The sequence below is a fragment of the Myiozetetes cayanensis genome, unplaced genomic scaffold (assembly GCF_022539395.1).
Source record: "Myiozetetes cayanensis isolate MyiCay16 unplaced genomic scaffold, myiCay2020 scf27, whole genome shotgun sequence".
NCBI lineage: Eukaryota > Metazoa > Chordata > Aves > Passeriformes > Tyrannidae > Myiozetetes > Myiozetetes cayanensis.
Genome location: NW_026087488.1, coordinates 6,758,627 through 6,772,881, shown reverse-complemented (window position 1 = coordinate 6,772,881; position 14,255 = coordinate 6,758,627).

Sequence of the window (14,255 nt, the reverse complement as noted above, 5' to 3'; positions counted from 1 at the left end):
AATCAGACTTCTCCCTATGTGGGCACTCCAACAGCAAAGCATCTGTCAGGATCAGCTATTCTTGTAGCTTGGGTTTGGGAGTTTATGATAATCTGACAAAATTGCACCAGTCCATTTCAGACATTTTTTTCCCCTCTCTTTTCAGCAGTAAGACTACTTAACATTATATCTTCAAATGAGCATTAGCATAGGTAATTTGATTTTGCAACTTGGGATAATGTGTGTGTGTGTATGTGTGTATAAATCACATGTATAGAATTTATTTAGGAAGAAAACACGTTGCAGTGTAGCTGCCCTGTCCTAAATCAGTGAATAGAAAAGCTAAAGGGAAGGTGTTTTTTGCTCTAGGTGAGTTTCTGCTGGTTTTTTCTGGTAGATTTATTCTGCTTTAAGAATGAGGTAACTACTGTTGGACTAAGGTACTCAGTATATCAGCCCCCAAAAGTTGTAGGAAGCACTAAGAGGATACTGAAGAGGTATTTTTATTATATATTTCATTCAGGTTAACTCCACTGCCCAGAGCCAGAGCAATAAATATTGAGGTGATAGATCTGGCATGAAATAACTGAAGGAAGATCCCGCCCTAACTCACAGCTCCAAGTGAATCCCAAAGACAGCTGACTGCCTCTGGAAGAGAAGATGACAGGGATATATCCTCCTACAGCCTTGATCAGCACACCCCACAGAACACAGGCCACACAATGACAAACACTTGATGCAAACAAAGCTGGTCAAAAAATACACCTGTGGAAGTGGTTGGATTGTGTTGCACTGTGTGAAAAACAACAGCCCAGGAGGTCACCTGCCAACCTCCAGCTGCTCTGAAATCACCACTGCTCAGAATTTTTTGGCAATATTTTTGCTGGAAGAGGTCCCTCCCATGTTACTACAGAGTCTTGATGAACCCCTGTTTATTCATCTTCCTCAGGACTCCGGTGACCTTTCTGTAGGGTGGAAATGCTTTCAGAAACTATTAATCTCTCCTCTGAGGTGGGCAGAGGGCACCCACGGAGAGAAAGCCTTCCATGATCTTCCTCAGCCTGTCACCAAAGATCAGAGCCAGAAAGGTTTCTTGTTTGGAAATGCACAGGACTAAGTGCAAAGCTTTTACAGGGCAGGGCTCTGGAAAGAGGAAGGGCTGGGAAACAACACGGGATGGAAAAGCAACGCTGCTCACTAAATATTGATAGATGTTCCCTGTACTCCCTCCACCTCTGCTGCACAATCCCCTTCACCGCTGCCTTTCACACTGTCACTCTGTCACTAGAACATTACTTCCCTTCACCTTGTGGCTGTTTAATTTAAAGCAGGTTTCTGCATTTGCTCTGAAAAGTGAAGAGGGAAGAGAGATGGTAGGAAACTCTCCAACTCAAGACTCTCTGCTCAAGGACAACAGCACAAATGCAACCCCAGCTTCCTGCATGAAATGAGGTGAAAGGTTTTGTCAGTGTTGATCAGTGTTCATTTCACTAGCACTGATTTCCCATTTTGGTAGAAAGATCAAGGGCTGAATGCTGAGTGGAAGGAGGACTAACCCAACCTTTCTTCCCAGGAGATGATCATTGTAGGTCAGGCTTGAAGCACATTAGCTGGGTATTATAAGGGGAAGCAATGCTGAAACTCCTGCTGTGCCTGTTTGGCAGATAAATAAAGAATTTCAAGCTCTGGGGCAGACAGATCAACAATAAATTCATATTAAGAAGTGTCTGTGAGATTTGCTAACGACTTCAAGTACCTCGGGGCTGGGACCATGGCCTTTCATGTGTTTATAAAACATGCTCCTCAGCAGAGCCCTGGTCCTGACCAGGACCACAACTAGAGCTGTACCTCGGCTCTGTGGGCAAACATGTGCACCAGAGGAGCAGCCAAGTTCAGCAGTGCAGCCCTTGCAGAGTTTTCGGTGTTAAAGGGTCTGTCCCATCTTCTCCCCCTTCTACCAAGCAAGGCAGCTCCTCCCCAAAAACAGCTAGAGAGGAGTGATGGGTAAAGCCCTGGACAACAGCTGGGAGCTGAGTTCATCTCTGGCTGTCACAAACCCCAGAGTGAGTCCAGTGCCTGCTTTGCCACAAGTTTGGTTCTTAACCAAAGTGAAAGAGCCTTCGATGGGACTCTCTGAAGGTGTCTAAATTACTTAAGAGCGAGAGAAGTGACTAAAGCCTGGTGTGCTCCTAAACTTCTGGCCCTTAGAGCAGCATGGTCCTTCTCTCTGAACAGCATCCATAAAACTGAACAGAAAATTCAGCATAGAAAGGTGTTGTGAGGTGGAATTGGATGACTTCTTCAAAGCACTATCATAAACACTGAGTGTCAATCTGTGGCAGCAACAAAGGGAGGGTGAGATGAGGTGGAGGAACAAGGTTCTCTCACTAGATTGCTTTCAGTCAGCCACCTCTGCTTTTGCCATGCAAAGTTGAGGTAGAACTCCCCATTCTGCTACCCCTCCCTATCATCCTGGCATCCAGGCTCCTGACAGGTCTCCCCTTTCAAATTAAACAGGTTCAAATGTAAAAACTTCCCTTGTACTGGGTATTCATGGGACTCTTCTGGGTTGGGCAGGATGTGAGTCTAGCAAGCTGTCACGTAGCAGAGGGGAAGCAGAGGGACACATTGCTGCTCAGAGTTTATATGGACAGCAAATTTATCCTGGCTTCAGGAGGTCCTGCCTTCTCTGCCCCCTCTCCATCATAATTAGACACATCAAAGAGCTGATCTGTCATCTGAAATGGCAAGATGCCTAACATTTATATTAGAAGGAGTCAAGCCCCAAGCAAGCAAAGATCAAGAACATGATGGTGAACGTGAGGAGGGAGATTGAAAGTCTGTCTGTGGACCCCAAGGAAGCTGAAGTGATGGAAAATGTACAAGCAAAGAAGAAAAGGCAATCAACCTTCCAATTAAAATCCCCAAGGATGAGAGTTTTGTCTGTGTTTGTATTAATCAAGGATAAGAAATCAGACAACTCAATGAGACAGGAGGAATTGTACTGAGAGGCAAAGGACAGGGAAAAGCTGGGGGTCACTGGGGGATGGGAGCACACAGGAAGAAAGAAAACAATGACTAAAAATTTAACTACAAGGTGCTTAAAGGAAACAAAAATCTCCCGAGGTGCCGGGAGTGTTCTAAAGGCGAGACTGGCTTTACTCACCCCTCGACCTAAGCAGCAGGCTTGCTTCAAAGCACAGGCCTACTCAAATATGCTTATGCAAAGAGGTTTTAAAGCTTTTATTGACAGCACTTAGCAACTACGGCTTTCCTGAACCTCAGCCCGCCCGAGGTGAACGTTGCGCAGGTTTAATTTCTTCCTCTGGTCAGGGATTGTGCCCTTCGGTGAGGGACACGCTGGGCACGGGCTGGGAGCAGTGCAGGGAAGGGTCTTGCTCACATCTGGAGCTTTGGATCGGGAATTCTGCAGCTGTCCCTGCCTCTGGCACCCACAAGGAGCAGATCTCAGTGGAAGCCATGCTGATTAGCCCAAGGCAGTAGATGGTGTCAGTGTCAGAGCCAGGATTAAAACTCCAGTGGTTTTTGGCTGCCAGTCTGATGCTCGAATCACTAGACCACACCTCTCATTATAAAATAATTGTCTGATTTTTCCCTTTGAAATCAAAGCTGTTTACAATTATATGGGAGAGAGCAAGAAAATGCAATCTGGGATGGTTCTCTTTAAAAGCATTTGCACCTTTTTATGTAAAATTTCAGCTTAAACAAACCCTCTGCGTGCAGTTGTTAGGGGACTCTTAATTAAACCCTTCTTTTCCTTTTAATTTAGCAGTAGGATTTCTTGTCCCTTTTGGTGAAACTCTCCAGATTAAGATAAATTCGTGTATTCTTATCTTATTGAGAACTGCTGATTGTGATGAATATAAAACATTACACTTCCAGCATAACATAAATGTCTACTGCTGAAGACTTTGACAATGGAGAGGTTATGAATGTATGAGAGTATTGCTCAGGGAGCAAGTTTTTCCTGAAATAATTCAAAACAAGCTCATAACACCATACAAATTAGTATTGATCATGTGTTTCTGTATGAATTGGGTGATTTTCTGCTACTACTAACAAAACAGCACAATTTTGAACAATTAAGACTTCCTAAGCAGTGAAGTGGTGAGCAGACCATCCTGCTGGGTGCCTTGAACTTCCTTAAAAATCCACAGAACGAGTCTGGCATTTCAAGTTGTGCAAGTATCTAAATCCTGACTGAATGAGGCCTTACTTGGTAACAGAAAGGGACACCACTTGGGGGGGTTGAGAGAGCTGCACTGAAAACTCCTGATTTTTTAGCTGGAGTTTCAGGGGGTTTTTAGATACATTGAACCTAATGGAGATAAGACACATCAACAGGAGTCTTTCCCTCGAGTTTGAGGGGCTTTGGACTGGGTCCTGGATACTCCAAGAGCTGTAGAGAAGTTTGTATTGCAGTCAGCCTTCATGTTTAGATGGTAATGTATATTGCTCATGGTTATTATGAAAATGATTCCAATTAGAGATACCAGATGCCGTGATATGAGGTAAGCTGAGGAAGCTGCCTTTAGCTCAGAAATCACATCCAGACCTGTCATTAACAAAAAATGGTTCTAGCTGTTGATATTTAAGACTGCACATAAATACTAGTCACTAAAATCTGTGCATTATGGGTTCTCTACTATTTTATAACTACGTTCAGCAAGAAGCAGAAGATGTAGAAATGGTATTTTCAATGCAATTTACTTCAAGTGGATTGCACTTCTCACAGGTTTCAGGGCATCTAACTTATTATAGATACATGTTAGTTCATTAAACTACATGTAAGCAGAAAATCAGAGCTAAAGAATATGTTCTCTATGCAATAGCTTTGAGTTAACATTGTTCTTGGAACTTTACAGTTCTCTTCCCTATGGAAATAGACTGCAGACATATGTAGGTAGATTAGACTTTATTATCAGTGACTGCAGAGTCAAGTACTCACTGACAAGTGAAAGTCTGGCTAAGGAAGGGAGGAGGGAAGGCAAAGGAAAGGTAAATTTAACCCCACAGAGTCAGCGAGCTGACTATTTTTTCTCCTCATGCAGGAATGAAAACTTTTTTCCCAGGTTCGAGTAGGGCTTGGGTGACATGTGTACATCCTCCTCTTCCTGGGTGGCAGATCACCGATGTGTTGACACCAATCATGATAACCACATTTTGTTTCAGTGTTAAGCATAAAGATAATGATGTAACCTGAGATAGGGCTGCATTGTAATTACACAGTTGTGCCAGTTATTACATAGTTATAACACAGATCAGCCTCTTGATCAGATATGCCCAGGAGCTTCTTTTGCTTTATGCCTGGTGTAGGAACAGAAAACTAGATCCCTAATTAACTTTGATTGAACCTTGATTAGATAAGGGAGTGGGGCCAGTAGGCACCAAGCGGGCGGGGACGCCAGCCCTGTATGGAGATATGTTAAGTGTGTAGGCACCGTCCTGACGAGTCACAGGAAGGAGAGAGGAAACTCCCTTTTCAGGAATTGATACCTCCCGACAAGCACAAAGGAATTAGCCCAGACTAGCCCTCAGAAATTCAAGAAAATTCTCACCTTCCGAATCCAGCGATGCCCCCACCCTATGAAGATGAGATTCTCAAGCAATTCACCTTGGGAACAGATAGATTTCTATCAGTCTCTCCTGCCACCACAGGGGGGAATTGCAGAGGGAGCTTTGCACAAAACACAATTATTCCTCCAAATTATTCACTCCTCACTCCTTTTTTCTGCTAAAAGTGCTGAATTGTTAGTGCTATGCAAACTGAGTCCATTTGGCCTCTGAGCAGTTTCACTGAATACATGATTTAATAAAAGGGTGAATGAGGCCAGACTTGGTTAACTGTCTGGGGGACAGCTGAAAACTAGAAAGCAACAGATGTATCTGAGGAGAACACAGCCATAATTTTGCTTAGGAGACAGGAGATGTGCAGATGCTCTTTCACTTCTCCAGAGCTGCACTGGCTCTACAATACTCTTTTTGGCATCCAAATTTTTAGTATGTTTGGTAAAGCTACTGACAAACCCCAAAACTTCAGTATGGTAGGATGTGTCTTATCTGTTAGAACTGCACAGTAAAACTCCACATTTTTGGGGGCTATATAAGTTTCTTTAGTAATTATTAATGGTTTAAACTCAACAGGAGCTCTAAGTTGTTTAATATCTCTTAAAATCTAATGATTACTACTAATCTCATCTACTTTGAACAAATAAATACAACTTGGGACACTCTTGAAAAACTTTCTTAATCAAAGAAAATGAGTGAGAGTCTGATTTTTCCCCCATATGTTATATTGTCCTATTAATTCCTATTAATAACCTGTTTTACAGATCTCTTTTTGCCAAAATGCATTCCTGCATGTGAGGATATTTAGAGTTCTTGATCCCAGAACATTAGAAAAGGGCAGGTATTCTCTAGGAGTGCTCTCAGCCGCTGGGGCATTTTTTACTACCCTGAACATGGGAGGGAGCACAACGCAGAGTTTTACAGAAGCAGGAACACCTGAGCCCTGTCTCAGCACAGTTTATAACTCCTGGCAAGTGAGTATCAGGTTGACTTCTGGGAGGGTACTAAGTCTCTGCCTGCCACACTCTTCTGAAAGATTTTAAGTTATCTTCAGTCTTTTGGCCAAAGTTTGGCTTATTGACCCAAAGAGGGGAAAAAAACCCCCTCAAATAAAAACCACTTGAGTAACTATCCCAGTGTGTGTACTGAAGTGACAGGAGATGATGTCACACAGACTTTCCCAAGTCACTGAAATGCTCTACGGCGTGTAACAGCCAACTTTCAATCCTCCAGACTTTAATATTATCTAAATGAGAATTTTTTTCCCCTATAGGGGCTGTGGACACATCTCTCAGGGAGAGCTGTTTATGTTCCAAGTATCGGGTTTCAAAGTCCTTTGATATATTAATTATCTGTGTTGTGTGGAAAAGTGTGGTAATTGTTTCGATCAGAAACAGGGAAAAGGTATTAATTTCCCTTTTGCAACACTCAGGAATGGCTGGAGCGTTCCCTTTCACACCCATGACTGCATTAGCTCGAGCACACACAGGTATGAAGTGGACATGGGCAGGTTGCTGGCAAGAGAGAGCTTTCCAAAAGGGAGTGTGTGAAATGCAGAGAACCTTCTGCAGGTACAGCTGTGGTCACTCCTGTCCCGTGGGCTAATGGGAGGGACAGAAACTTAACACTTCCAAAACTTAAGACACTTTTGTTGCTTCCCTGCATGCATTTTCTCTTCCAGTACCTTCTCGAAGCAGAGGACAAATCACCCAGACCAGAAACTTCGTCTCAGGCTTCATTCAAACTGCTCAGAGTCAGCAGCTTTTCTGACTGAGCAAAGAAAGCAGCACAGGCTGAGCTCTGAGGTGCCGAGGAGCCTCCCTGATACCTGGCTGTTGACACTCAGGATATGCTTCCACGCTCTGCTGAACCAGAGGCAGTATCGTTAGAATTGAGGCACGCTGCATTTAGGGCTTTTCTGGTTGCAGGGCAAACGAGTCAATAGTGACACAAGAGGGAAAGCATCCTGCAGACCTCTTAGGAGTCTGCACCAGCCACGGAGACTCCAGCACAAAACACCTTTGTGATGATGCTGATTTGATTTCTGCTGAGTAGGACCTTAGGAGCGAGATAACCTGCACAGCCCCAAATGCAGAGCTTGGCTCTACGTTGGTCCCACTCCAGTCATTTTCGTTTCACGTGGAAGGAACAGCTGAGCAGTTCTGCTGCTTTATAACCAGAGACACGGGGACAGAAAGCTGTAAAAAATGGCACAGAGAATGGGGCTGATCTGTGCTCCCAGTGTTTGAACTTGGGAAAAAAATTATCTTTCATTTAGAGCACTAAGAACAGACTGTTTGTATAAGTACAATGCTGGCTTTTTCTCTTTTCCGTGGCATGGAATTCTTCTGCCAGGATTGGCTCCTCTTCCTCCTTTAACAAATCATCACAATTTCGGCAAGCGCTTCATTGACTGCCAGTGCAGAGCTACCAATAATTCACCAGAATTGAGAAACTTTTGTGCTCCCATTCTGCACAACTAAATTATCTCCTGCGTGCCTGGATTTGTTCTGTTCTTGATTACACACTGGAGGCTCAGCCCTGATACTGGGCTCTGTTTCTGGGCTTCTCAGAACGTGAGCCGTCCCAAGGATTTGGAAGTCAAGATAGTGGGTGTAAGTTGAGGTTCAACTGAGGACACACTGCTGTGCATCTTGGAAAGGAATTAGAGACCTGCAGGAATGCTGTAAATTAGAAAACAAAAGCACTTGTTCATAATTTATCCAGTTTTTGAGGCATATGTAAAATTTCGTGATTTCTGATATGTCGGCTCCAAAAGCACTTTCTGCAGGATGCTGCACCAACACAGGTTACAAATGGTCCCTATTTGAGCAGTTTGCAAAGTTAGCATAAAACAAGATGTGAGAGATGCAAGCTAGGCTGCAGAGAGAGCTTCTAGGAATCATTTTGGGGGTGAATTGCTTGTACAGCCAGGAGATGTTGCATAAAGCAGAAATGGAATTGCTCACATTAGCCCTAGTGCTTAGATTCAAACGTGTATTAACCTGGGAAATAATATAAATGCCATTTGAAAGCCTATTCTTGTAACATTTCTGACCCACTTCAGACTCCTTTTGGTAATCTGGGAAGGGACCTTTGTTCCCATGGCAGCCCATAATTTCCTGACTGAAACAGTTCGGCTGAGCTCTGAATGACAGAGTCAGGCATTTGGATGCTTATCTTGCTTCCAAGTGTTCCGAGGTTCCTCATTTCTCACTTATTGCACAATGCCCCAATCTCACTGGGAAGGTGAGAACTGGATCAGAAAGAAATATAATTGCTTTTTTTTATTAGCTTATGATACAGTCCCGCCCTTCTGTGTTGCCAGCTTACCGAGTTATTCACAAATGATGATATACGTAGAGGGAATTATATAATTATCAGCCTATAATTACAGGTATATAGATATATACATCCCCCTGGAGGAGAGCTGGGCTTGGCACATACCTGCTCGCAACGCTGAGTCTTTAGGGAATTCATGCCCATTTTAAGTAGAAGATTATTTATTTATCAAATGCTCGAGACATTTTATGAAAAGCGAACCCAAAAGAATCCTTTGATTCTCTTTAATAATGTTCATAAAGTAAGTAACAGAACAGATCCAGGCATGCAGGAGCAAACTCTCCTGTGCAGGGCGAGAGCAGAGACGTTTCCCAATCGTGGTAAATTATTGGTAGCACAGCATTGGCAGTCAATGAGGAGTTTGCAGGAGCCACACTGATTTGCTGAGGGAAGGGAAGATGCCAGTCTTGGCACAACGATCAGAAGCCAACACTGAGAGAGCCAAGCCAGTGCCAGATCCCCAGAGACAGCTTTTTTTTTTTTTTTTTTGAAAGCTTCAGACAAGAATTAGTTTATCTTATGATGCTGCTTTAATGCTGTAACCATAGATAAACCCCATTGCCTTCCCACTCTGTTTCAATGCCTCATTTTGTCATCGGGGCAGATAGTGATTCTCAGCTGATATAAATCAGCAAAGCTCCACTGATTTTTAACAAAGCTGTGCCAGCTTCTGCTAGCTGAGGGTCTGCCTGGATATTTCTCTAGCTGTAAAGCAAAGGATCCAGCAGGCAGAGCTGATGTAAGTTGGATATTTTTTTTGGCCGGGTTTTCTTTGTTCTATCTTGCAAATGCTGCTCTCATTCATAACTGCTTGGATGCTTTCAAGCCCGTGTGCAAGAGTTATGGGGCCTAATCTGGCTCCTACAATGGTGCAAATCTAGGGTAGCTCCAGTTAAATCAAAAGCATTACTCAGAGGTATTGCTGTAAAAGCACTGTGCTTGTGCAGAGCAACTGATCTGTAAATCTCATAATGTGCCCAGGATCTTTCCAAGAGTTTATTTGCAAACAAACAAACAAAAAGAATCATCGTGGCTGAACAGACTGATTCCAGCCCCTGGAAAACGGACTGAGCCTCTGCCAGAAATAAACTGGAGACACTTGCTAATTACAATTTGTGGCCAGCTTACAAAGTTCAGTAAAGGAGAAAACTACCCCATTCAGATCCTCTCTCCCAGTTTGATGACATCATTCACATCATTATGTTGTGATATGCCAGATGGGAAAATTTGAGGTGGGGATGAAGTGAAAATCCCGGTTACACCTTTTCTCCAGGCTATCTGCCTCTCCATCACTTTACAACATCACAGAGAGTCTCAGACAGTTTGACTCTGCCATCCCCAGCTGGTTTGGACCTTCCAGATAAATGCTGAACCATTAAGCATCGATACATGTTTCCACCATTGTGACAGGTTATGCTGCAGGTAGCTAACCTTACTTTAATTAGTTTATTTAAGCTCACTAGTACTTTTAAATGGAGAGGGAAGGCAATGGTATAAACTCTGTAATTTCTATTGCCTGGGAAAAGAAAAAAAAATAAAAACAGCCCTGCATCAAATGCTTATTGAAACTGAAACATATGTATTAACATATGGCAGAATTTCACTTACTGTATGTTTTAGTGCAGAGCTGATGAGGAAGGCATCTGTGCTGAGAGCATCTGAATGGAGGCTCAGATAATGAGCCGAGCTCGAAAAATACACTCTGAAAGGTTGGGATGTGTCAAAGTGCCCTGCAGTTGATTTGTGTCAGAGCTGAAAGGATGCACTCGAGTCTCTGCTCAGGTGCAGGGCTGGGCTTTCCTTGCTGCACCAGGGCCCCTTGGAGCCCTCAGCTGCTGCCCTGGGCACCTGCTTGGGAAGTCCTGGAGGAATCCGAAACCCCAGACAAGTGGTCTCACACCAGAAACGCTGACACAACGTCTGCTCGGGGCTTAAAGCAAGTGCTGTTACAGTATCACTGTTTAACAAAGAACAGGTTAATTGGAACCTTAGACATCAAGCCCAAACCTGGATTTGCAGTTCTCTTCAGGGCAGCAGCTCTCTGGAGCTGGGGTTTTGGGTTTGCCCTTGCTACAGACGTGCAGATGGATATGTCTGTGAGCACAACCTCTGTCTTCAAACGAGGCACACTAAGAAAGGACACAGAACTTCCTGTGCTGCTTCTCACCCCACTCATACAGACTTAGAAGTTTTACACAAGGCCAGGTATTTTGGTTCTGAGATGAACCCCCAAACACTCTGTTAACCATTTCTCCTGCACAGAGTGATGGAGGATTTCACTAAACCCTATAAAGACTCTCCCACTGCCAGCTCCTGATATTATTACTGGGCACTACAAAGCCACATTGTTCTACACCTGTTTACTGGAGGTAAGATATGAGGATACCAGGTGTAATTACTTTTCTGCCTCAAGGATAGAAGTCTTTCTTTCTGATTTGACCACAGTAGGACACCTGCATCGCTCAACCACAGATTACCTGGCTCCTGGGAGATGCTTTCAAAGCACCCACTTGCTACTCAGTGACCCAGAAGAAAGTTTACCACCTACTCACAAAGCCTCATTTTGAAGTACAGTGCCTCTTTTTAATGCAAGGAATCTTAAGGTTCTTCAGAGCATGGCCTGCACATTAAATGTGTGAACCACTTGTGCACCATTGTGCAAATCACAACTTTCAATATGAAACTGTACTCCAGGGATAATTCCTTTTTTTTGGGAAAAAAATGATTATTGAGACCAAGGGAAAGTATTGAACAGGTGGACATTGCTTTTCAGGGAAGCTTGCCTGAAAGCTTCCAGGCATGGAGCTTAGGGACATGGTTTAGTGGTGGGTTTGGCAGTGTTAGGTTTACAGCTGGACTCAATCTTAAGTTTCTTTTCCAACCTAAATGATTCCATGATTCTCTGAAATAAAGTAAGTTGGGAAGACTTAAACTGTTTCTCTGAAACACCAAAAAAGAGGGATCCAGAGAAATCATTGCTCTGTATGAATCAAAATTCTGGTTTTCTGACAAGGTTTGAACCTTTCTATTTCCATTTTTATATTTACTGAAGAAAATTCTGGAGGACCTGCCACGCAGAGGTTTCATGTTGTGGCCCTATGGATATTTTTCATGTATTTATTGAACTCCACCCAGGTACAAACTTCTGCTTCACAGGCAGGACAGGTTGTCTAATTTGAGGTAAAGCTACACAAGGGACATCTTATTTCTGCAGGTGAGCACTGAGGTGCAAATGCCCTGAAAGTGTAAATGTGCTGCCCTCCCTTCAGCTGCTGAAGGTGGCATTGCTGTTCCTCCTCCTCCTCCTGCTCCCTCTCTGTGCTGGAGGTCCCCTCCCACAGACCCACGACAGACAGGAGGTACCTGCCTGCTTCTCCACCACTTTGAGACAAAATCAAGGCAAGCAATTTCAGCTCTTTGAAGGTAGGTTTGTGCTAAAGACCTAGATTTTATGCTGAAGTGGCTGACACTAATATAATTTGGGGGATAAGGGGTAGCCTTTGGCAGCAGACATTGAGTTGTATCATCTTCAGCCAACACAAGAAGATTTTCCAGAGCTTGTCTGTTAACACCTTGAATAAGCCCCTGACTTAAATCCACCTTGATTAAGAAAAGAGTAAAATAGATTATGCATGCACAGGAGCACTCAAAATAATATTTAAATGTCTGTTCAGGTGTCTAAATAACACTGTGAGTCTCGGTGTTTTGCTTTCAGTGAGGCAGAAACGGGAACATTTGGCACAGGCCTGGCCAGTGAACTCGGCTCTCCTGGGTCCCAGCCCACCGTTCCAATCACAGCTATTCATCTTCCCGAGTATGGATTTGTCTATCCCCTATGTCTTTTCCATCATCTCTAAACTTGAGTGACTCCTATGACTAATGTGATTGTAAGTCATAAAACATTAAGTTATGACACAATCAAATCAAAGCCAAGAAATTCATAGTTAGGGTGTAGGCTACATTCTTAACTCAAAACCAGAAAAGCAGCATTACAGGGTAAACAAAAGGCTGAAGTGTCAGCCCTCATTTTTCATTTTTGGGCTCTTATCAGTTTGTATCAATTTAAGCCTTTTTTAAATATGTAATTTCTTTGACTTATTTTTTTTCCCTCTAGGAACTGAAAATTATTCTGCTTTGAGGTCTGGAACCTGCCATACAATAAACACTACTTAATTGGGACATGCTTAATAGGGATGGCCACTTTAATGGGACATCTCCTAGGGAACCTATTTATGTTAATGAGACTGAATGACAATGACTGTTTCTTAAGTGGGGCAACAAAAAGAAAAAAACTCCACTTAACAGGGATGCACTCAGCTGTTACTAGTTTGTTAAGTGTTTAACCAGGTGTTAAATAGGACTAAAATTCTGAGCTTCCATCTTTTCATTCAAAAATGGAAAATTAAAACATTTGCATCGTGGTGAAATATAGTGTTATTATCTGTAGAGTGGCATTTAGTGTGAAGACCACTGGACCAGGCTGTTTTCCACTGTGCCAGAGATAGAAGTTCTCTTCTCCAAAGAGCTTAAATAACTCTGTTCTCCAAGCAAGGAACTACCTGTAGACTGGATTTGTTCAGAGGTTCATGGCAAAAGCTTGAGAGAAACCCCATCTGTTCTAAGCATGAATCCTGTATTTTACCCTCTCACCCCCAAATCTTTCCATGCTGTAGTTTGAACAAAAAGATGGAAGCAAGATCTTAAAGTAAATCTTAAATCTAAGTGATCCTAAGATCCCTAAGAATAGACGTCTGAAGACTTCCAGGAGCCTCCAAAAGCCTGTGAGCCATTTTGGAGGTTCTTCTCTCCCTGAAGATCCTTTGTGTTCCGCAGTTTCCTCTGTAAATATGGAGCCACGTTTCAGGGGGAACGAGAGCCCATGTTAAGAAGTCGTCTGAAAAACAAAAATCCCGTCTTAGACGACAGCTATATGAATCTGGGGACTCTCCCAGGCAAACCAAGACATCTGATTATGCCATTGTATCCTGTTTGGCAAAGGAGAGAGTGAAGGGAAGTGATAGACATGAGGGGCAGATGGAGTTTGCCTAATGTGTCTGTTCTTTTCTTCGCTGCCTTTTCAATTTAAGAATGTAGCAAAATAGCAGCTGCTCATAATTTCATGAATCAAGAAGTATGTAAATCTCAGCTACAAAATTTGTTGCATAGTTAGACACACACGCACACACACACAAAGAAGGGGGAAAAAAAGGAAAAAGATCTTGCTTGCATCTACAACTTTCTTAATCTGGCATGCAAATTTAGCTTTCAGGCCTGGTTCTCCTCTGGCTTAGGAGTGAACTGAGAGTGGCTCAGTGGATTTCGCTGTCCTCAAGCAGGGTAATCAC